Below are 24,630 nucleotides of genomic sequence, written 5' to 3'. Positions count from 1 at the left end.
TATAGCTACACATCTGAGCAAACAGTTATTTGTTCCACATCGTGATTCTGTGCCAGTTAAATTTCAAACAATGTGGTGCTGCATACAGGAATGCTGATCAAGGGCTGTATCAATTGCAATGCTCTTCCACCTCCCTTAACATGCAAACTGCTGTGTGAAGCCAAGAGGATTGCACTGCACACGTGCACAAGTCCCAGTAGACAACTGAGTGCAAACACAGCAGATGGTGACAAGGCAGTAGCTAGCAGCAAAGAGGTAAAACTGTCAAATTTAAAGCTAAGCCTAAAGGCATCTCTACCATACTTTTATTATCAGTGGTACTGAATTCCCTAGAGTTCTAATATATAGCTATAAAGCAGGTAAAGAAGGAAATGCTGCCACTTTGGTATGTGGTGGGGCTCAGAGTTTGCTGTATCTGGGCAGCAGCTGTCCCCTCTGATCCGGCCAGGGTGAGTGTGCCAGTGCCGTGCTGGGACCACAGGCTCACAGGAGGAAGGCTTTCGTTGTGCCTCCTCCCCCTCAGCCACTCCTCAGGCAGAAGCTGGACAGACCCAAGGGAGGGGCACCTACTCAGGAGAGGGGTAACACCCAGCTGATACCCCCATCGCCCAGAACAGTGGCCAAACAGCTGTGTGGTTAGTGGCTTATGCAGCTGTGAAACACCTCAGAGGAAATCAGGGTGCTCCAAACAGTCCTGAGCTAAATAAAATACAAACCCAGATAAAAGAAACAAGGGAATGTGTATAATTTCAGTTATCTTCATCCATTTTCCAGCTAACTACTTAATCACAAAACTAAATATTTGATTTGTATGGAATCATTGTAAGGGGAGGCAGTCACAGATGAATTGTCTTCAGCCTCATTACCAAATTTTCTGGAAAAGACAGGAAGCAATGTCCTAATCTAATTGTGCTTTTGCATGATGCCAATAATTATGTACCCAATATGAAAGCTAAATTACTGGGATTTATCTAATATATCTTATCAAAAGCCTATTAGATTAGTTTTTGTTTTCAGCTAAGCAACATTGCTTTTAATTTTAGTAGTCTTGTTCAATCTCTTTGGTAATTTTGCAAAGGATTAAAACACTTTGGTTGGCTAAACTGGTTCTGGTTGCATGACCATCCCAAATGAGCATATTTCCCTCTTGTTCTTGCCTAGTTATGGCTTCCAAGGAAAGAGAGCTTACTCATGGGAACTCCTGGGTAAAGAGCCAATATGACCAACCCTCAGATCCCTTCCCCAAACACTACACATTTAAGGTTTAACAGCTTTTTCTGTTCCTTTCTTCTCTACAAGGCCTGACAGTGAGCTTGGGTCTGAACAGCTCATAACCCCAGTTGCACCTATATTGCCTGTAAGGACTGAGTTTGATCTTACACCAAAACTTTTCCCAAACTATACCTGAAGAATCAGTTACCTCACCCCAATGCCCAGCCAGGGTGGAAGGCAACACAGGCTGTGGAGACACAAAGGAGCTGCTATCACAGCACAGGCATTCCCACTGACATGGTAATGTGCTTCCTTCAAGCTATTAACTCAGGATTCAGATCATGAGTCAGCCCCTTTTCCCCCAATCTCCCCCCACTTAAAGCAATGATTCTGGCTTAAAAGGCATGAATGCATACATATGCACACACATATATACACACACAAATTTTTGAACAATAAAGTTGTTATCTTCCTAATCTATTACCTTTTAGATCTATGAAGTTTTCCTTAAGTTTTCTTGACTAAAGGGGGTCAATTCCTATTTGGAAAAAATCAAATCAACATATTTGAATAACTGCCTGAATCCTGAATCCCATTACTGGGAGAATGCTAGTAATTTGAGCAAAATTAATATGCTATAATGAAAAAAATTTTAAAAAACAACTTACAAATGGAGTTTTGTACTATATTGGACTGTGTTCAGCCTGGTATGAATGCAAACCATCAGTATCATAACTTCAAAAATAGGGAAGAACACAGGGACCCATCCTGCAGAATAAAAATATTAAAGGCATTTTTTGCACCACAAGCTGGAGTTAAAACAAATTCCAATGCAGAAATCCTGGCCATTAGAAGTCAGTGAGGAATCTGCCATCACCTGTCCAGACAGAACTCCACTTTTGCTGTTAAATATAGTCAGCTGGCCATATTTTATTATCATTTATCATTTAAAAACCTTTGCACTGGTAGTTCATTCATCTAAGATAAGAAAAAATGGTTTTCAGTTAAGGGAAGTAAAGGTATTAGCTCTATTTTAAATCATTATTGAAAAACAATGAAAAGCGTATCAAAAAGCATATTAAAGCGTATGGTTTAAATTAAAATTAAGAGCTCATAGACATTTTGCATGCTAAAGTTGCCTTATTAGGAACCAGAAAAAAATGACACTATCCTTTCTGCTTATCTATATCTATTCATTTCCACAGCACAAATCCCTTTGTAACACATTTTTCCCTCTAGTGGCCCAACTACTTTAGAGTCTTTAGTAGTCATTATTTTCTAAAAACACTGCAGCAATTTTAATCCTCCAGATATGTAAGACTTCACATAAAAGAGCAGAAATGTCCTATAGAATGCAAACAAGTCACTTTTATATAAAAGCATCCCTGACTAGACTAAATCTTTGGCACAAGAAGCTGAGTATATAACTATTCAAGTAAACATCCATTTAGGTTATATATTAAGCCTTTTTATCACTTGCTGTATTATAAGAAACAATAAACTATTACAGCATGATTGCTACAGTCCTGTTCTCTGAGAAATAGTTTAAGGCCTTTTTTCTCCCCACTGCAATTTTAAACCAAATGATACACTCATTTTCTCAATGGAAGGCTTCTTGTATAAAACTCAGTAGCAATTTTAAAATCATTCCTATGCATATGATTCAAAGTAAAATTACAAGTAGAGCACGTGTATAGAATATTTAAATTTATCTTGATAAACACCAGGGATTTCTCTTTGTCTTTTTACCTAAAGTACAATGAAGAGCCTTCATAATCAGTGTAATTTTTTTTAACTGGAATTCTCTATTTTATACAGTCCTGAAGTTTCAAAGACAGAATTGTGGAGGAAAAATATTTTTTACTTTCACATTTACTGGTGGAAAGGTTGTATTTTTGTCTATCAAACAGACCTACTGATCTTTCTGGAACCACTCAGTCTCTGAAGAAATGTTCAGAACTGTTTGTCTGAAATTCCAGACTTAGAAAAACCCACATTTGATGTGTTGTTCCAGTACTTGTAGTAATGAAGTTAAGGATGACTATGTGCATAAGCATTCACAACTGCAAACTTTATAAGATCAAAAGTGAAAAAGCTTGACTTTGCTGGAGACAATAGACACTTGGGCTATCTTGAGGGGCAAAAATAATGCAATGAAGAGTGCACAACAAATGGCATCTTTTGTCAGAGCTCAAGCTTACCACAATCCACACCGAGATGTGGGGCAAATTTTATAGAGCAGCAGTGTAAATCATTGTTAAGGTCTTTCTGAACTAACTGGTGCCTTCACTCACTACAGCTCCTTCAGTTTAGAGTTATAAACGAGCCCCAAGTTTCTGTCTTTGAATTGTCAGGGCCTTCCAAGAAGAATGATTCTTAGTGATCAAAGAATACACAGATGGAAGTGTTGTCATAGGAAATGCTAGGATGGTGCAACACTTTCTCTGTGAATTAATAAAATGTACAAACACCTGCTTTCTAAAGAGCCCAACAGGCATGAAGTGAGCTCATGCAATACAACTTGCATTCCCAGAGCTTGCCCATCATTTGCTCTGAACCAAAAGCCAAACCTCTTAATTTTTGTTACCAGGTGGAAAAAAATGAAAATTAATAGTTTCTTTCACAGACCATTCTCCTTAAGTGCCATATAAGGTACTTCCATTACAGTGCTATCAGCTTGTCTGTGTGACATGAACTTTTGGGTCTGAAGGACAAACGCTGAAGGAACAAAACTTGTTTTCCCTGAGGAAGGAACTAAATGGCCCTGAGAGTCTCTGTAATGGCTTCTGCTGTAATGGCTCGTTCCAGGCCACAAATCATGTTAACAGCCAGTGGGGGTACATGTAGGACTGAATTCCTGGCACAAATCAGGGGTTGTGAGTAGCTGCAGGAAGAGACCATGTTCTGATGGTGTCTCTTCACCTGGATCTGTTTCAATTACTGCAGACTGAGTTCGATGAAGGCAAGGTGGTATCTTGGTTCAGATTTCCTCTGGAGTCAACAGATAGAAACAGGAACTTCCCAAGGCAAATCAAAACTTCTCAGCTCCTAGGACCCTTCATCCCTTCTAAAAGGGTATGATAATCAGGTGTATCAAGGCATTACTGGGTGAAATAACCTGTGCAAGTGCTATTGGATGTGGTGCACAATTGAATGTCCCTCCTTTCTACACTAAGAGGCATCCATTTCAAAATGCTTCTGATTTGCACTTCCTTTTTGCCACACTGTAAATCAAAATCTTTTCAAGGAGTGCTCCTTAGAAGGCATATTTATGTGGCTGATTTTTAATGTGTAATTATAGTATTTTGCCCACATCCCTCATGAGGAATATCTTCTTTGTCCCAGACTTTTTTTTTTTGCAACATGACAAAAGACAGACTGCAAGTCAATGATGAGACAGCATTGCTTATTTTGCTTTCATTGTGGCTTATTCCATAATGTGAAGGTGGAGCAGGTGATGCACCTATTTTAAGCAAAAGAGAGTTCCGTGCTGCATTACAGATTCCCCATAAGGAAACAGCTCAGAGGAACAAAAGAGACACTGGAGAATTAATCACACTGCTCCTCCCTGATGAGAACACCAAGCTATTAGCTGACTTCAGGTAGAAAGCTCTGGGATTTTCTGCAGAAGAGGCTGGGGGTGAAGAGAATAGCTCGGGGATAGAGAGCCTCAAGTTAAAGAAAGAAAATTATACTCTTTAAAAGCCTTGGCAGGGGCAAGGGGAAAGCCCCTGCAGCAAAGAATGAGACAGTTACTGGTATCTCAGGCAACATTTTAATAAGCTCAAATCTCAGGAAACTGAACTGTGCAAGAAATAATTTGAGGTTCATTTCAGTACTGAGAGAACCTGAAGGAAAATTTAGCAGGGAATCTCCATGGGAACGTTCTTTCCAAAACTATACACTTTCCCCAGAGTAGTATGACCCTCCACACACTCCTGCTACAGACACCTCCCTCAAGAAACCTCTTTCCTGGTAAGAAGATGCTGACTCAGATCAGCCAGGAGGAAGATGCACTGGGCATGGTGAGTAATATGGTGGAAGAATGGCAGATTTGAGCAATGTGCTGAGGGAAAGCAATGGGTGTCCTTCCATAAGAAGATTTTGAGCTACAGTTTCACACCCTGTGACTGTAGACAGGCTGAAGTGGTTGATCACTACAGATCAACAGCTGGGCCACCACCGAGGATCAGAGACCAGCAGAGAGGTCTTGGCCACTAATGGCTTGCTGGGTGGGAGGGGAACATGAGAGAGAGAAAACTGCAGGAGCAGAAGACTGAAAAGGGTTGACAGATCTGGCTGGTGGGAACCAGGGGACGGTGTCTTTATAGGCTTTTCAGAGCTATTGCAACAATGGTGTTAGAGGCAATGTCCCACTTGCTAAAAGAAGCTGAACTCAGCCAGATTTCCCAGCTCTTAATGATTCCTGAATGCATACCTGCATGCTCATCTTCTGCAGGCCTCTTCCAAGAGCTGAAACACTCCAGAAGGTTAGGTCATTGAGTGCTGGAGATCACATGAGCCCATCACACCAGATTTCTATCTGTCCCAGATGAGATGTTGTGTTGAAAACCTTTCTAAATCCCAACCTCTCTAACTGCCTTCTGCTCCATATAACTGCATCTATTCAGGTTTGTAAATTAGCAAGTGTGCCTAAACAGAAAAGTCAAAACAGACTTTCTACGTATTCTTGAAACGAGGTTTTGGGAGTTGTTTTATCACTCTGCCCTTATCACCTGACAGCACCTCCTCCTTAATTCTGCTCATTACTCTTTCAAAGAGGGTTCTTGACCATGTTATCCCTTTATGAAAGCAGATTCACCTCTCAAAAGAGAATGTAAACACATGGTTGTATCCCTAGAAAAAGCACAGACAGATGGAAAGCAGGGTATTTTAGGAAACCCAAAAGGTGATAAACATTTCATGACTTAAATTAGATATAAATGTTACTTGTATGTATCCCAGTAGGAATAAACAGTGCAGTTGCAAAGGGACTGACCCTTTCCTTGCTCTCATTCTGACACCATGACAAAAAAAATCAGAATCATATGGATCCACTGAGAACACAAGGACATGACCTGCAGTCCTGCAGTTCCAAACAGCTATGACTCAACTTCCTGTACTTGAAGGAGAGTCAGAACAAAAGTATCTTGGAGTCATGTTTCTGAAGTTAGAGAGAGATGATTACATGTTCCCTGCAAGTCCCCGAGGTGACCGCAGTGTATATGGTCCTGGTCTGATGTGATCATGTGTATTCTCAGGAATGTGAGGGCTCCAAGTGCCAGTGAGGAGGCAGCAGATGCTCTGAGCTCATGATGGCAGGGAGCTCTGAACCTACACTTATGTGTCCATTCACTTTGTCCTCTTACAATACCAAGCTACTGTGCTTGGATAGCATGTCGTAATGGCACACAAAGAAAAAAGAGAATTTTTTCACCTGACATCACATTTAAAGAAATGTTTAGCAAATCTGATGGAAAAATTATTTGGGAAATTTGCCATAGAACATATTCAGCCAAAAATCTCTTTACTCTCCCCTCCAACCTTCTAAGCAAATATCTCTTCTCTTTTGCCCCCTTTTTTTCGTTTGCTTTGTACTTGTAATTTAAGATGGGAAACAATTGCTTGACAAAGGATTTCTTGGTGCATTGTGAAGAATACTATTAAAAATTCTTGTCAGGAAAATGCTCCTTTCAGTAACTGTCTTATTGAAAAGAGGGCAATGGAAAAGAAAATATTTAGCCCATACATTCTTGCCTCTTACCCAGAAGAGAAAAATATCATGGCTAGAAACTTCCTGCAGTCCAGGAAGAAAATCATGTTATGTACTGAATGGAAAACAAAACTGAGATTTCTCATCTCATATTCTGAGCCAGGTCAGTTATTCAGGGGTGATCTTGAAGTAATCACAGGTGATGAGCAACATCCTTTGATGGGGAAAAAAAAAAAAAAAGAATTAGAGAGGAATGAGCAGCCTGCAGATATGGAGAAACATTTGATCCATCATCCAATTAAGTCAATTGATCTACTATACACCATAAATGGACAGTAGATCATTCATGAGCTGGCTGAAATCTCTCAGTCTGCCCTCATATTAACTTCAGCTGGCTTTCAGGCCCACAGATGCTGTGCATTGGGATACACCATGCAGCTAAGCAAGCACATACTTAACTTGCTCCAAGATTATTGTTCCGCTGAACTCCCAGGATGACCCTCACTGCTTGCACACTTTGTGCTTTGCTTTGGACACTGACCAGAATCAATTTTATCAGTTTATAAATCAAATTTATTAATAATTATTTCTTGTTGATTTATAAGTCAAAACTAATTTAGCTCAATTTTTAATGAAATACTGCAGATAATTGAAGATGTTTGAACAAAATTTAGCACCAGTTTCACTGCAACAGTGGACAGAGAATAGCAAGAACTAATTATTTCTCCTAAAATTTTTTGTTGAAGAAGGCTAGGAAAAGGTCCTTACCCAAAGCATTACAGTCCATCACTATAATCATGTCTGACATAATGAGAATTTCAAAGCAGGACTCAAAAGTGGCAAGCGCAGATCTAGTGCTTGCTAACTGCCTCCTGTAAATCTTACCTGCAAGGGTTTCATTTAATGTAGGGGAAAATTTGCAGTGGAATTGTCCTTTCCTTTCTTTTTTCTTCTTTTTAATAATTCCCAAGGAAATACTTCTTTAGGATGACTGTTATTTTTTCATGAATAGGATTGTAAATATGTAATGGAACATAAATATTTTGTATTTAGAGTAATAAAAAATTTAGTTCTATAAAAGATTTATCCCCACTAAAAATATTTTGGCCTCAAATAAGAATCAGTGGCAGTAACATGAGGCAAATGCTCCTTCTGTAAGAAAAATAGAGAAGCTAAGCAAATAAACATGTTTGGCAGGGATTTGCACAAATGTAAAAATGAGTTTGTGTTAGATGCACCTACACCTTAGACAGCAGGGAAGACTTAAAATCCTAAGACCCTACCTTAAGGACAGAGAAATTCAAATAAGACAGTGTCCTACAAAAGTGTCTATTAGGGAGAATTAGACCTCCCACACAAAAATAATTATTTTATGGTAACACAAAAAATACATTTACCCTCTAATTGTAGACAATAGTCTGGTCCTATCTTCATTTTCCACTAGTTAAAGCCCATATATTTAAAACCATCTGTAAAGGCCCCTTCCACCCCAAACCATTCCCTGGTTTTATTATTATTACACAACAAAGATTTTTAGAAACTAAAATAATTCCATGTATGCAGTTCATCAGCCCATCCCTGACTGACTTCATCCCAAGGCAATCTTATCCTGTTCTCAACTGCTTTCACTTCTATTTTGCTCCTGCCATCTCATGTAACTACCTACGAGCAACAACAATTAATGAGTAAAGCCCAGATTTTTAGTTCAAGTACTTGAAGCAAATTCTGTGTGATACCTCCTAAACATAAAAATAAATTTTGAGGAGAACACCAGGCAAACTAAAGTCATAAATAAATGTCTGGAAATTATAACCAACCTGCAGACTTTCCAGAGAAACAGACTAGTTTTGGCAGGTACATCTTTCATAGTGAATTATTCACCCCTCTCTTAACCTCTCTACTTTAATTATTTTTAATTTCATTGTTGGGCAGAGGTGTGAAACCACAACAGTAAAATGAAAGTTGCCCAGGATGATATGAGTCAAATTGAAGGAAAATGCCTTAAGGAGTAGTGACCTGGATGTTTTTTGTCTTTGCTAAACTGAAGAAGGGTGTTTCACCCCCACATGTATGGCTGATCTATGTGAACTGGCAGCAATTATATGGCAAGTCAGGAACGAGGAAAGGTATCAGGGCTCCAGCCACTGCTGGAATACAGCACATTCCTGCAGTCCTTGCTGGACAGTCCTTCAGTAGCCATGAGCAGCTGATGTCCTTTACAGAGCTGCTCCATATCCCAAGGAGTGGTGAACTCCAGAGGAGATCTGTAGCTACAGCACCTCACTCTCTGGAAGCAGCTGGGATTTTCACCCTGTGTTAACTTCAAGACCTCCTCTGAGGACTAACTGGCTAATTTACAAGTTAAATATATTCTTCTGGAAACAAACTGGCAGACCCTGAGTGAATTTCTAGGGTCAAGCTCCTCAAAAGCACATGGACTGGAAGTGCTTGAAAGGCATCCAGGACCCATTGGTAAAAGGAGGGAAATAATCCAAGTAGGTACTGCTTCCCCCAGCAAAGAACATGAGAATCAGAACAATGCTACTGCCTTACTCTCTGTAACACTACTGTGCCCACAAGAATTTATTTGAGAAGGGCTCACATTCCCCGTCTCAGAAGCAACTCATTGAAATGGCAAGTCCTGTTTAAAAGAGAATGCTCCAAACACAGCCTGTCTTCTGGTTTTGCTCACCACTGCTTTGATCTCTTGGTAGGAAACACATCATATTTGGAAAGAGTGAGACAGACTTTCAGCTTTAGAGTAACCAAAAGGCATTTAAAAAAAAAAATAAAATTAAAATTTAAAAAAATTGTTAATTCTAGTATATTTTTTTGTGACAGATAAAAATTGAGGAAACATTAGAGTGGAACTTATGGAAACTGCTAGACATTAATCAAATCCTTAAGTTAAATAATTCCTATACTCCCACATTGGATTTTCACACGTTGCTCAGGCTGCAAGACAGTGTGACATGAGAGGTGTCTGATAAGGATGAAAAAAAAACCTCCCCACAGATTAATTCTTTATTATATTTATAAATAGAAATTATATTTTCCTCTGGAAGATCATAAGATTATTTATAACAGGTGCCTTTTCAGCACTAGAGTTGATATACTTCTGAAAGGAAAATAGTTTTCCATTGAAAATTCCATCCACCCTACCCAAAATCCCATAAAATATAATCCTAAGTAATGAAAATGTCTATAGCACTGTAATTAATAAAAAGATAGCTGAAGAAATTATAGATTCTTAAAGCTACTGACTTTTTTGTAAAAAATATTGCTGAAATTAGGGTTTAATTGCTACATTTTAACGAGACATCTAAAAAAATTAAGATAAAATAATAATTTCGTGTTGATATACTACATATTTGAGGCCTAAAGCAGAATATTAATATTCCAGTCCCAAGCTACATCAGTTCTCAATAACAGCCCCTTAATATTCACAGATTTTACTTGGACATATGTACTTACATAAATCCAGGAATTTTTTGATATCTACAACTCATCAGTGCCATATGCAAACTTACCAGACTGAGCACAACATCTGTCTAGTGCATGCTTTTGGGTCTGTAAAGAATCAACTTGGAAGCACAAGCTGCAAAACTATTCTAGCTATGCTTTTGCATTCTGAATCAAGCTTGTGGCAGAAAGTTTAAGAGATGCTGTCTGTTTTAACTGGTTTTGTGAGCAGCTCATGGCTCTCTGAGGGTGTGATGTTCTCACCATGATATCATCTTAGTGAGATGCTGTTCTCAGAGATAATTTCTGTATTCCAGGTGCTCTGGCCTACAACTTTACAACAGAATTAATAGATTTCATTTAATGCATGGTAGTCTTGCGAGTGGGCAGCCAGGAAAGCAATGAACTTCAGTCATCCCTTGCATAATACATAATGCATAATAGGTAAAATACATGAAATATGAATATGTCTCTGAAAGCAGCATGTACAGAGGAAGGCACCTGATTTCTTACTAAGTATTTAAACACTGGCTGTACTTCACTAGAACTGCATTTTCCCAGATTTATACTTGTCCTGCGAATGGAATTTCATACTTTTGTGTGTGACTGTCAACTCTAACATTTTCTATTTCCTTCAAGTTTACGTGTTCCTAAAGAGGTACAAGACTAAGAAGAGGTAAAGAGGGTGGGTAAAAGGTATATTCAGCATTTCTAAATTTGTTTTCTATTAGGTCAAACAGATCAAATTTCAAATTGGAGCCTAAAAGAATGAGAGGAAGAAGCAGATCCCTCTTCAGTTTAGAATAAACAAGGGTTCAAGTCAGTGGGTCACTCATCACCAGCAACTTAAACTGGCATTAATCAGGCATTAGTACCACAAAGACTCAGCCCATTGCTGAAGAAAACATACCAGCTTGGTTTTCATAAAACAGGCAAGTTTCTGTCATGAACAATGTTTTGTTGTAAATAAGGAGATGCAAAATGCATACAAAATTCTGTATGGATACAGGAAGGACCTGGAAAAGGACATTCAGGAAACTGCCCCTTTGAAAATATACACAATTTAATTTATTATTTTTCTTTTTCAGATAATATAAGTTGTCTTCTTTTCTAGAAGAATACTGCAGTTTTTCACACTTAGAACCAGATCTGTGAAAGTCCATGTTAAGGTGTGGCTTCAGTTGTTTCTCAAAGGAAGGAGGATCTAGCATTCACTTATTGGTCGTGGATGGAATGCAGTTATTCCAAAGAGATATGTGACAGAAACAGTTATCTGTCTGTGCTTGTCTGGGAGAAACAGTTTGCTTTTGAGACACAGACAAAGCTTTCCAGCTTTCTGTTACCTATGAAGGTCCGAGGTTATATTGCTACTGAAAGCAGACACTAGTGTCCTCACACAGTTTTATCGTGTATTTCTGTAGTGAATTACAATGCCCTTTCTGTGCTTCTAGGAGTCTTTTTATGAAAGGGGACTGTTCTGCAACTCGGACAAAAAACTACAGCCAGATTTGTTTCATTCAAAATTTATCCAGACATGACCGTATCAAGCCAGTGCAAAAGATTTCTAGTTTGATTTTTTTTTTCTCTTCATTTGAATTTCTTCATCATACATGGAAAATCCAAAGAAAGAAACATAAACAGATAGAGATCACCTATATTTTTCCAATGTATTCCAACCACAAAAAAAAACCAAACAAACAAAAAAAAAATTTGTTACCATGGCCAAGAAGAAATCCCACCCAAAATAATTATGCAAATTCCCTGAATTTCAGTGAGCATGTCAGGGGATCATATATACCCCTGTCCATTGCCTCAGTTACACAATCTCCTTCTTTTCATAAGTACTTTTTATAACTCTGCATATGGTCCTCTGGGTCAAAACTACCCTTGGAATGGAGCAGAGCAGATCCCAAGGGGGCTGAGCCTGTTTGGTTATGAGCATCAGGTGACCTGCTCAGATGGTATCACCTGACTGTTCCTGAGCTCCCATGGCAAATGCAATCACAAGTCTCTTCTGCCAAGAACGGAAGTTGCAGAAAGTTGTTATTCCTCACTCATTCGCAAAAGAACTTCTAACCTTCAGTATTTTTATCACACGGTTCATTAGTATTCCAGTGTAGGTTTTATTTTACTTTTGGGATTACACCACCCCATTTCTGATTACTTTGTTTTTCCTAACGTGTTAGCTGTTAAGCTATGTGTTGAAGTCCTGAGGAAAATATTAGCTCCTGTCCTCTGTGATAAGAAAGGGCAAAATAAGCCCCCAGTAAAAACATTGTCATCTGCAGGGCACTGCCCAGGCTTGCATCATATCACTGAAAAAATGAATGTGCAATATTGGAAAGCTCCACGTGGTCTTTGCACATGACAGTAGCCTCCTAATTTATGTAAACTAATGATAATAGTTGCCTTTGAAAAACTTTCCAGTTGTAACTTATATTTACCTCAGTATCTATAACTGCCATACTCAGTGTACTGTTAAATTCAGCCAACTGAGCAGACTGTTAAAGTTTACAGAGGCTAATAGCGACACAGATATTTTACAAGGGATGTACAATTTCAAAAATGAGACTTGTCTCCCAGCTGGTGACCATCTGGCATCCATGACTGTATGTTTGAGTATTAGTCTAAGTCATTATTGTGTCAGTCTCACACACACAGACCACCCAGCACCTTACTGGCCCTTCTGCTCATGCCATAACAGCACCTTTGTTTCTCCCTCAGGAGTGTCATTTGTGCACTGCAGACTACCTAAGAGCTGTTTCCTGCCCATGTGTTCTTCAGCCTTCTGCAAAAACACAATCTCTCCAGGGAGAAGAGTGAGGTTTAATACTGCTGATAAAAAAAAAAAAAAAAAAAAAAAAAAACACTTTAGGAAATATATTCAGAGCTATAATTAATTACATCAATATATATTTCCAGTCCCTTTTGGAATCTAATTATATTCTTACCCTTGACTCTCCGTAGCTCTGACTTCCACAAGCTAATTACAGGTTGGCTGAAAAAGCATTTCCTCCTATCTCTTCTCAGTCGTTGCTTTGCACATTTTTTTCACATCAGTCTCCTGCTATGAGTGGTCTGTTTCCAAGTTTCTTGAGCACTTTCAATTTGTTTTTAATATCTCCTCAAAATATATTCTTCAGAAGACAATAATCTTTACTTCACATAAACTACAGATGAAGACATTTCTGATTTATAGAAGAGTACATTTGTGATCTCCATTTGGATTGTACAAAAAAATTAGCTAACTGTGTTTGTGATCTTGACTTCAAGTTGAGATAAAATGTCATGGCTGAACTATCTGTGAAGTAGTCCAGTTTATTCTCCTGAGTCGTATTCATTCAACATCACTCCTATATGACATGTTTTTATGTTATAGCAATTTCAGCTGTCAGCAATCAGAAAAAAGTTCTGCATAAGTGTTAGAGATCTACATTTTAATTCAGAAAGAGGTAGTCCCTGTGGCAGGCCACTGGTAGGACTCTCGCTGGCCTTTAAATTGAAGGAATCTTCTTGGACAGATTTAGTAGCTACTAAAAGTCAAGGCCAAAATGCCTAACCTCTGTCATGTGCAGGTTTGTGTAGCTACATCCCTACAAGAGCAGACTCTCTCCATTTTGGTGAAAATTCCTTTATTACTCCAGCTGACAGATAAAACATTTATTTATAAATTAATTCCCATATCCAGGTACATTAAAGATACAATTGCTCTCCATATTCACACATATTTTTTCTGTACACACTTAGAAGACTTGGTATTACCCACACCTTTACATATTTGATTTATTTTGATAACTTATTCATTACTCCCTAGTCCTTATCACCAAATAATATTGGAGAGTTCAGTGAACAGAAAACAATCAGAACCTAAAAGCAGGGAAGGAGTGGCTTAGTTCTTGCCTGTAAAGTAAAGTAAAAGAAAGAATCAATTAGGAGTGTATTTAAAATACATCGACAACATTAGAACTATATATTAGAAATAGATACGTATATATGGAAATATATACATATAATTTTTTTTTTCATCTTCTAGCTTATTTATATCTTCTAATTTTCCATGCATGAAACTGATAAAATGTGAATTTCTAGCATTAAAAGTAGAATTCCTACAGATTTAAATACTATGAGGAAAATTACTTTTGGCTGAGACCTCCATCAAGTGGGAGGCCCACCAGTGCTGACCAAAATACCAGGAAATTTCCTTGAAAGCACATGGAAGTCAGTGAAGAACTCCCAAGGTGCTGACAGAATGCCCCCAGTTTGTGTGATAGGATCTGCTCTGTAGAATTTGTACAAAAATCCCTTAATATGATCAGCACCTCAAAAGAAGCAAACAATGCCATCTGTCTCACATGAGGTGTGGAAATAAATGATTCATAACAAAATAAACCACTATTCAGTGGGAGGAATAAAAAAGGATTTGAACCTGGCCACAAAGGCCTTGGGCAAGCACTGTGCAAATGGCAAAACTTGCAAACAATAAACATATCTTTGTAGTCAAAGAGCCTGTTAGATATCTAATGGCATGTTGGGACCTTATTTATCCAGCAGCATGTGTGGTCATCATCTTCCTCCTTTTGGAGGAAGATCAATGAGGCTCTGGCACATCTCTTTTTCCCTGTATCAAGTAAGTAATCACACCAAGCTGTCTAGAGCAGAAAACCAGGCTAAAGAGCCTCGCATCTCAGGAATACTATCTCTCATACAGTAAAGGCAAAACCACAAGCAGATATCACTTCAGAAATTTCCTCTCTCCTGTTTTCTGTCATAAAACTACAACCTCCCTGTCTCTCATAGCTCCTCCAAAATCCCATGAAGACTGCTTAATTTGTGGGAAGCAACAGCAGAACTACCAGAACCCCAAGACCTGCCCGAGTGTTATGATGTTCCCCTCCATCCCAAAACTAACGGTACACCCATACCCCTCACCCTACCAAAAAACCCAGCCCTCCCCTCCTGCCCTCCACCCATGCTGTGGAACATACAACAGCCTAGCTCATTCCCTTAGAGCCTGGGGCCAGTCTGCTCCACATACTTATAAGGGTCAGCTGTTGTTTACTGAAAGAAGTACTAGGAATGGGATTGCAAAAGAGAAACAGGCTCATAACAGAGGCCCTGAAGTACAGGGATCAGAGTCAGCCTTTCATAATAAATAGTAGCATTTCATCTGAGCACTTCCCTAATTTTCATGAATCAGAAATAATCCCTTTGAAAGAGATGTGATAACAGGTGCTCCTGGCACTGGATAAATAATCTGATTGCTCCAAAGGCAGGAGGGGCTGCCCTTTGTTCAGTGAGAGGCATGATGAATCCTTGGTCCTGAGAGGAAAGGGATTACCTGGATCTGACCACTTTAGACAGGACATTCTGCGACAACCTACTCAATGCTTTACCTGCTCAGGTCCCCATTTCTAAGTAATATGTATGTTCTTAATTTCTGCAAATTTACAGGGTGGCAGTCTGGGACCTTATTCCTCTTTACTCTGTGCATTTTTTTTTTTTTCACACAGGGGCTTCATATGCTCTCCATCCTCTAGCTTTCTTACTTCTCTGAAGTAGATAATGGGTCATTTTTGAGCATCTTCAGCTCCTCTTTTCCTCAAACTCCACTGCTGTGCTATGCGACATCAGACTAGAGAAATTGGTGTATCTGTGTAGGAACCAAGAAAGAGTGCTCCAAACTGCTCACTCCTTTTATTATACACTTCCATAATCCTCCAAAAGGTCAGAGACTGTGTCAGTACACTGAAGAATTTCTGATGACTCCCTGGTACTCTCTGCACGAGGTGGGGAAGGCAAGCACAATGACGGGATTTTCTCACAATATTTTTTAAATCCAAGGAAGGATGTAGCCTTTTCCTGTTGGGGTAATTTCCAAGAGCAGTACTCCAAATCTCATTTCTGGTGTGTATAATCACTTGAGTCAGTAATATCTTACCAAAGCAGATAGAAAATTGGTTTTGTTTCTTTTCTGGCTGCATTTAAGCTCTCTAGTTTCCCTTTGTTAGCATATTCAGTGGGCATTTCCCACAGCTTCCAGGCATTTCAAAACAGGTTAATACATTTTGGGACTGACCTGAAAACAGGGCCTGAATGGTCCTTTAAGTCTCTCTTAATGGATCAAATTTAGTAGGTCAAGTTATTCACTATGCACAAATACTTGGGTTCAGTATGTTTATTAAGATACTCATTTTTGCACCATGATTTTGCCAGAAATGCATGTAAAGTAAAGTAATGCCAGATATTAGCTGGCAAACAGCACAAATGGGATTCTATGGGGAAGGACATATTGCAGAAGCAATAAGGTTGGATAAAATTGCACCCTCTCAATTCTTCCCACCAGAAATGGAGAGTTAGTAGTCTCAGCATATTAAACAAGAAAGGTGGTGACCTGCAGGACTCAGCAAATCAGACTAATTCAGCTCAAAGATGAATTTGGTTTTAGTATTGTAATAAAAAAATTAATCCTCCTTTTACATGACAATTTTGGGTTGGTTATTTAATATAAGCAAAGTAGCAGCTCTCATCTCAGGTGCTATAATTACAGAACTGAGCTAATCCACAACCACTGAGATCCTTTCCAGCTTTCTATTCCCGGACCAAGAGGCATAACAGCTTGAATATAGCTACAAATAGCTATAGGCTTTGTCCTGTTTTCATGCATTTATGATTTCATCTTAAAGTCAACGCTGTTATAACATTGTTTACTGAATGTTTAATTTGCTGAACACACAGAATTCCAGCTGAAACTAATGTGAATTGCAGGTGCTCTAACTGCTGAAAAGTAAACTGCCCCTTTTGTATTTAAATGTATGTTAATATACATCCATCAGAGTGCTGTGCTTCCACAGTGATTAAAACATAAAAGAAGTCAATAAATATATTCATAAATAAACAATTATTTGGGGAAACACCCACCTAAGATTACATTGTACTTCCTGTCCTTCATCCCAGCTCTTCCCCGAAGGACTTGAACACAACTTCCTGAAGTCAGTTAAAATCTTCCTTTTGCATTTAGCACACTTTGAGGCTCAGGCTCTGTGTGCCTGGGAAGAGACCTGAGCCTGTGTGACCTGAGCAATCCCAGCTCCAGCACAGGGGCCCGAGGGCTGGGATGTGGCACACGGCGTGTGGCTTTCCCAGCCCAGTGCTGCAGCAGCAAACAGAGATCTTGGCATGCACTAAAGGCTGTGGTACACAGCAAACCAGGGCTGCAAAAACACGCTTGTAGGCAGGGTCTTGTTCACCCTGCCAGCTCTGCAAGGCAGAGCTCTTGGGCTAAGCACGAGGCTATGTTAACAGGATGTCAGGGGAGATTATGTATCATTTCTACCATTCATTTCCTTTCCTGGACTTCAGCCTAACTCTTCAGTTCTTTTCAGGACAATTCAGAAAGCATTACATAAAGTGAAAACCTCAGGCTTGCATCTAAAATCCAAAATTAAGCTGTTATTCATATCTCCTGGTCACCTTCAGATAAAGAACAAACAATGCCACTGGCCAATACACTTTGCCAACTTTTGGGGGTCATCTGGCCTTGACTGTGTGACTGAGAAACTGCTCAGGCATTAGGACCACAAGCAAGGGAGGACTTAGAAAAATAATCTCCCCTTTCCATCACTGTTTAGTGTAGTGATGCTACAGAGTAAATTTGTTGTTTACACAGTAATTTTACAGCCTTGTCTGTGGCAATACATTCTTCAGCCATCCCCTCTGGCTCACTCCCCTTACCATACACCATGGAGAGAGCTACAGGACATAAGGGTAGAAAGGGGGCTGCTTTGAGGCAGATTGGTTGTTTTAAGATTTAAAGCTGTGGGACTAGGATCAGCTATTTGCCTTTCATATTTTTAAAGCACTTATTTCTATATCTGTGAAAGAAACAGAAAATTAATGTAAGTTGTACCTTTTTTGGGAACTTTCAAACATGTTCATTTCTTGGCCTTCCTAAGCATGAAATCTCAGGTACTGTGCTATGTACATCCTAGAACCAAGTGTTCACTATGCCTCTCTACAAATGCAAAGTTACAGGCTTCTGAGAGGAAATTTTGTTTATTGAACAGGCAAGAATGCATTGAGTGAGTCACTGTGTTTTTCTGCTGTCTGCATTAAACCAGAGTGAAATTGCAATCATAATTCAGTCCTTATTTAAATGTCTTTTCTTGGCAGGAAGAAGGAAAGTTTGGCCTCCGCACTCTGATTGGCAACATGCTGCTTGGTTGGTAGCTAGAACTCAGCCTCACTGGGTCCTCCCTGTTGTCAAACAGGACGGATCTTTTCCAACAAAAGCAACATCCTGTCAGCTACTCCTTCTTCCAGGAACCTGCCTTTCCCTCCCCTGCAACTCTCTTGCTCTAGGTTCAGGCAAGAAAACAGTACTGCATGAAAGTGAGAGCTACAGAAGGAATAGCCATCAGACTTTAAGTTCATGCTTCCTATGGGCTGTATAATATTCTTCCCCATTCATAAAGCCATAAAGAGTGAACAAAATGCAGCCTTTGTCTTTAACTGTTAAGGAGAATTAGTTAAAGAGGGAAAATAGTTTTAATGTGAGGAAGTCATAAGGAAAGAAGGGGATATATTCATAGGAGTCTCTCCAAATGCCTTACAAATATGGTCTTGGGGGTGCAGCTACAGGAATCCCAGAAAGGAAAATTGAGTTATTTGGGACAAGGAGGCAGGTAGTACAAAGACAATGGTTGGCTTCTTGCCAGCATCCTGCCACTGAGACAAAATCCCACTTAGAGGCTCTTCTTAAGGGCATATGATGATATATTTCCAGATGTTGAAAAACAGCTGTGTAAAAATGGAGCATTCTGGGAAGCGTGAGAAAAGGAGGAGGGAACAAGGATGGCTGCAGATGATGTGTTGGTTTCTCATTGCAGGCTGGACAGGCAATAGTCCTTCCTTTGATGATCTCTTCTCTGGGATTCTACATTCCTCTGTGTTTAGCCCAGATTTGGAAAGACATCAGAAAGAGACACGGTTCATCAAAAAAAGGAAGGAACAGAGCTGCTCATGGGATGAGAGAACCATCAGAGCATTACCAAAGTCCTTCCATTAGCTCCAAGGGAGACTCAGACCTCAGGCTGTAAGGGAGAGGGAGAAGACCAGGTGTGGCCAGCCAGGAAACATGCATATGTCTCCTCATAAATGAAATGTATGGGAGAGAAATTGCTTTCTTTCACAAGGGGAAAGGAAAAGGCTGAAAAGCTGACCTAGAAACAGGGGATAACACACACAATGGGGAGCATGCAGGAGAGCTGATGACAGCCTTAGGCATGACTTCAATATAGCCTAATAATTTAAAGGAATGGATTAGCCAAGAACATCCCACAAAGAGTGCACAGTGTTTTCAATTAATACTTATGTATATTCCATAATTATAAAATACCTTTGGGCTATCCATTTTTCAATGATGTGTCTATATTAATCCTGTATGATTTTTTTCACTAAATGATGGCTGCTACTGACTGCTAAGAATGTTCTGCTTCAGTAAACTTTGATTTCACTTGCAGTTGTGCATTTATTAGGCAAGATTATCATCATCCAAGTTTCCAGGGTTGGGAATTCATTTGAAAAATATGGTCTATTTGCATTTAATTATCACATATTTACTGAGGAAAAATATAAACACGCCTGTTTTAGGCAAGGAATGGAGCCAGTAATGTACTGCAGACTTGGGATTGTGCTTTTTAATATAATCAAACTACTGTTATAAATAATTCACAGTTTCCACTGTGGAAAAAAACTGAATATGGATTTCCTGATAGGTTGTTGTGGGGTTTTTTTAATGTTAAAAAAGGACCTTTTACAAAATACTAAAATTACTAAGATTGTTTGTAGCACACGAGTTATTATTAAAATTCACCTTGAAAGAGGATGTAAAGGAGAAAAGAATCCCCTCTATGAGAAGTAGCTACCAGCTCCAGCTGCCAGGAGAAGAAAAAAGAAGAAATATATTTTTGTAAAACACCAAAGCAACACAACCAGACAAGAAGAGGAAATGTCAAATTAACTTTTGGGAAACAAATCCTCTGTTCAAAGTTCACGTAGTTCCAGTCACTGCACAGACACTTCATGTTATCACCAGCATAATTGACTCACCACATGCAGATGAGGGATTCTGACTTTACAACAGAAAGGCAGAATTATTGAACAGATATTAGAGAAGAGAAACAAATCTCATGGCATTTCAGAATTCCTGCATGAGTTATTTTCTTGTCCATCTGCTGTCCTCTGTACAGATTTTGGTGGACTCTAACAGAAAGAACTATCAGCTTCCTTTCAGCAGAGGATTCTCATCCTTGGCCAATGAGCTAGAGGACTGCCAGTGCCACTTGCCAAGTTATTAGTCAACACCAGCGCTCTAGCTGCACTGGGCTGGCACCCAGAGACCCTGCAGGGTACTGGGGGACCGATGGGTGGGTGCTTGCTGCTAAGGAGCATGGCTGGAGCTAAGGGAGCAGGTAACCTGGGGACGGGGCTGTGGGGCTGAGCTGAGGGGCTATAAACTGCTGAGAGGTAAAGCTGAAGATGTCAACAGGGTTTGTGAGGCATGTCAGGGGTCACATGAAGGTGACTAGAGCAAGAAGAGCAGCTCTTTAAACTTCACTGGTAGCCCAGATACCAAGCTCCCATGTCAGAGACCTAAGCAAGCATCTTAATAATACCTGAGATGCCCAAGACATGTTGGTGTGACAGACTTATACCAGCCTTAGAGAACACCTGCATTCTCTCAACCAGCAGCTGAGGGCTGGGTAGGCCAGCCCAAGGTATCTCAAGTGGTACCAGACACCTGTGTTTAAGTAACTCCACCTTAGGTGAGGAGCACAGGTGTTGCTTGGTGGCCCCAGAAAGGGATGCTGCAGCCAGGAATTCGTATTAGGTGAGGAAAAGGAAACATGCTGCATATTAAACAAAGTGAGGAAGCATCCCGTGTAAGGACAGCTGTGGGAGTGTCAGAAGACCTTTGTGATAGTCAATTCAGAAGTCTGCACATGAGACTTCCTCAGATACCAGTCATTTCAAGCTGATGGTTCCCCTGATATGATCTTGTTGAATTACAATAAATTATTATTGCCTGAAACTTTCACTTTAAGCAAATTCAAAGTGGGTTTCTCCCTTTATAGCTTGATTTTGAGACTCTGAATGTTTGCTTGAAATGTATTGTAAATTTCTATGGGTTTCATCTTTTATTTTTGAACAAACTAATAATTCCTATTCCTGTTACTTCAAGAAGTATAATGTTCCCTTTTTATTATATTTCTCTCTAATAAATAGTTTTTATTTTTCAGCTTCCTTCCTCCTCTTTAGATGGTGTCATTGTCAAATTTGTCACAACTGTCTTCCACAGTCTTGAACTTAAGTTTGGTATATCAAGTAAGACAACAATCTCTCTGTGCTACTATGTTCTTTCAGGGAAATCAATACTCAATGAGATTCTAATAGCATGAGACAGATCCAATTTCATATTTTTACTAAACATATCATGAGCCGCTATCTTTGCCCTAAACACATCATCCCTTGCTTTTGAAATTACTTGCAAAACAATTTGCTACTTCTGAATTTGATTTCTTCTATTTGCCTTTTTAAAAAATAAAAATTCTATAGTGGTGTACATGTTACCAAAAGCAAGTAAATTTATGCCAACAGCTAAAGATTTGTGACAGCTAGATCTTCAGTCCTAGATTTTAAAGACATTGCACAACCTTGTTTTTTTCCCACCTTAAATTCACCACTACTGCCAATAGGTCTACTTAGGTGTGTAAGATTTGTTTGTATGAATAAATACTTTAGTTATGTCCCATGAAGAAAATAAAAAAGGCTTCAGGCAACTGGCCAGCTGATTGTTGATGACTTGACATTTATGCAACTCATTCTTCCCATGAACAATAACATTTATTGTATTGAGAGTTCAGGAACTGAGTATAACAGGAACCAGCAAAAGATGACTAAAATTAAAGCTAAGCAGAAAGGAAGGCCGTAATGTAGAGCCATGGCTGTTATTTAATTTCCCTTCAGAAATGAGAGGAAAAAACAGGACCATTCTTTTATCCATTCTTCTTTTCTATAAAGAAAGAAAACCAAAACAAAAACCCCAAACAAAAGCAAGCAAATAAACAACAACAAAACAAAAAAAAAAAAAAGGAGAAAAAAGAAAAACAAAAGAAAACCCCACCAAAACATAAAAAACCACACTGTTACAGACCACAGAAACTGTAGACCCAAGGTTCTGGTTTGCAGATATTCAGCATTTGCCAAATGTGAATAATTAAGAGTGTGGGATGACAAATGAAATCAAAACTGAAGCTGAATATAAAATATCCCAATATCCACTAAAGAGAATGGTATCCTGACAACTGAAACACTCCCCACCCCCGTCTTCCTGCATACCTCAGGATTCAAAGGGAATTGGATACAGCATCCAGGCAGAAAGAAAGCAAGGAAATAAAACAAAAAAAAATCAGCCTTTTTTTTTCTTCCTGAAAAAGTACCTAAAAGGTTAATTCCTACCATCTTGCTCAATAAGGAGCCAAATCCTGAGAGAGCAGATGGTCATTAGTTTTGAGCTTACTGCGTACATTACTGATGTACATCACTGTGTAAGCATTTTTAAAGTTTTTTAAAAATCCTAAGATTTTCGTTTAGAAATTAGAAAGAAAAATAATTCAGTGGCCCAATAAAACATCTAAAATAAAAATCTGGTCTTAGTGAGGTCAATGCCTGCACTTTGATTCCCTTTAGCTGGTCCAAAATTTCAAGAGCTTTTAAAAAAATCCATGTAGAACCCAGGCTTAGTTCTTCTCAATATTGATGATGAATGTTTGATTAATTTGTTTGTGATATTCAACCAAAACAGTTCTCAGAAAATAACTAACTGATCTGAATTGACAAGGACTAAGAATCAGAACATAAACCTCTAGCTTATGTTAGCAAATTAATTTTTCTGATTGCAATAATACTGTATGTGAACCCCAAAATGGTAAGGCATGGGAAATAGTCCTAAAAATAGAGGAATTAGCCTTATTTTAATCTGGAATAGCTGGGATATCTTGATGCTGGTTTAAGAAGGAGCTTTGTGCCAAAGACAGTTTCTTCTTCAGCTCCTTAGAGCTTCTGGTCTGCAATATAGTGATGAGAAACAAGACTGAGAAAGTCGATATACAAAAAGTTAAAGTCAGCAAACCTATTTCTCCACCTGGAAAGTATCTTGGATATGCATGGTTTCATATTTAATCCCTTTCCTGGTGGTGATTAGTAATTAGTAACATCCTATTCAGTTAACCACACACAGAAGTTAGCACATAATTATATTGCCCAGAAAAGATAAAAAGAATCCTTCCTGTGGGCTTTCTGCTTCATTCTTAGCTAGAAAAATGGTGTCAGAATTCCCTGTCCTACATAATTTCAAAATCGTGTTTTCAGATGTTCTTAGGGGAAAAAAAGCCCAAAACAATTAAATAGCTGCGAAAAAATAAGCTACAAAAAAAAAAAACCAACAAAACAAACACCCCAAACAAATAACCTAAAATTACCTGATGTCTTTTGATCTCATTAGATTGAGGTTGAGTAGTTTGGGTCAATTCTTCTTTTATCAGCATGGTTCACAGTTTGATACCAAACATGATTTAATACAGTGTATTTACAAATTCTCTCTCTCTAAAACAGAAAAGCAAAGAAAAGCTGTTAGAATGAGCTTATTCTTACTGCATGCACACCAGTCCCACTTCAGCAAAGAAAAGCCCTATTGTTTAACAGATTGAGACATGCTAAAGCAAAATCAAGTGACTTGCTGTCTGTTGGACAAACTATTGACTGGAACATTATAATTTATGCTGATTTCAAAAGGACAAACCTTACAAAATCTAAATGAAATTCTGCTACAGTGCATTCAAGTGTGATTGAATGTAGTAAGAGTTGGGGATAGTGGTTGTACAGCTTAAAGCTTTAAATGTCTTGTGGCAATTAAGAAAATCAAAAATTGCCCACTCTTTTCAGTTCCTGTATGACCCTCCAAACATTTGGGAAATGGAAGAGGGGATATCTCCCTTCCAGACTGTGGATTTTGAAGGGGAGAAGCTCTACAATAGAGTTTTTTCTCTAACAGTAATTTATTTCATCAGGTCACTGCACTTCTCGATTTGTGATTCAGGAGCCTCAGCACCATTCACAGGACAGGGGGAAGTCCAAAGGGAGCAAATGTGGGGAAGGGAAGGGAAGGGAAGGGAAGGGAAGGGAAG

The 24,630-nt window shown here is 38.9% G+C and overlaps 1 long non-coding RNA gene across 2 annotated transcripts in view; it reads right to left on the bottom strand.

Annotated features, from left to right (window-relative positions):
• Positions 1 to 13,965: 13,965 nt before the first annotated feature.
• The window catches only part of LOC107201105, a 12,105-nt gene continuing 1,440 nt past the window's right edge, over positions 13,966 to 24,630 (bottom strand). The window contains exons 2-4 of one of the 2 annotated variants that reach the window (XR_001520006.2): positions 23,926 to 24,049; positions 20,259 to 20,319; positions 13,966 to 14,287 (exon numbers count right to left, since the gene is read on the bottom strand). This is a non-coding gene — a long non-coding RNA (uncharacterized LOC107201105). The remainder of the gene's footprint in view (positions 14,288 to 20,258; positions 20,320 to 23,925; positions 24,050 to 24,630) is intronic. The other variant, XR_001520005.2, reaches the window with a different exon arrangement.

The sequence above is a fragment of the Parus major genome, chromosome 3 (assembly GCF_001522545.3).
Source record: "Parus major isolate Abel chromosome 3, Parus_major1.1, whole genome shotgun sequence".
NCBI classification, from domain to species: domain Eukaryota; kingdom Metazoa; phylum Chordata; class Aves; order Passeriformes; family Paridae; genus Parus; species Parus major.
The sequence above is the reverse complement of the archived record's forward strand: the minus strand, read 5'-3'. Positions and strand labels throughout refer to the sequence as shown.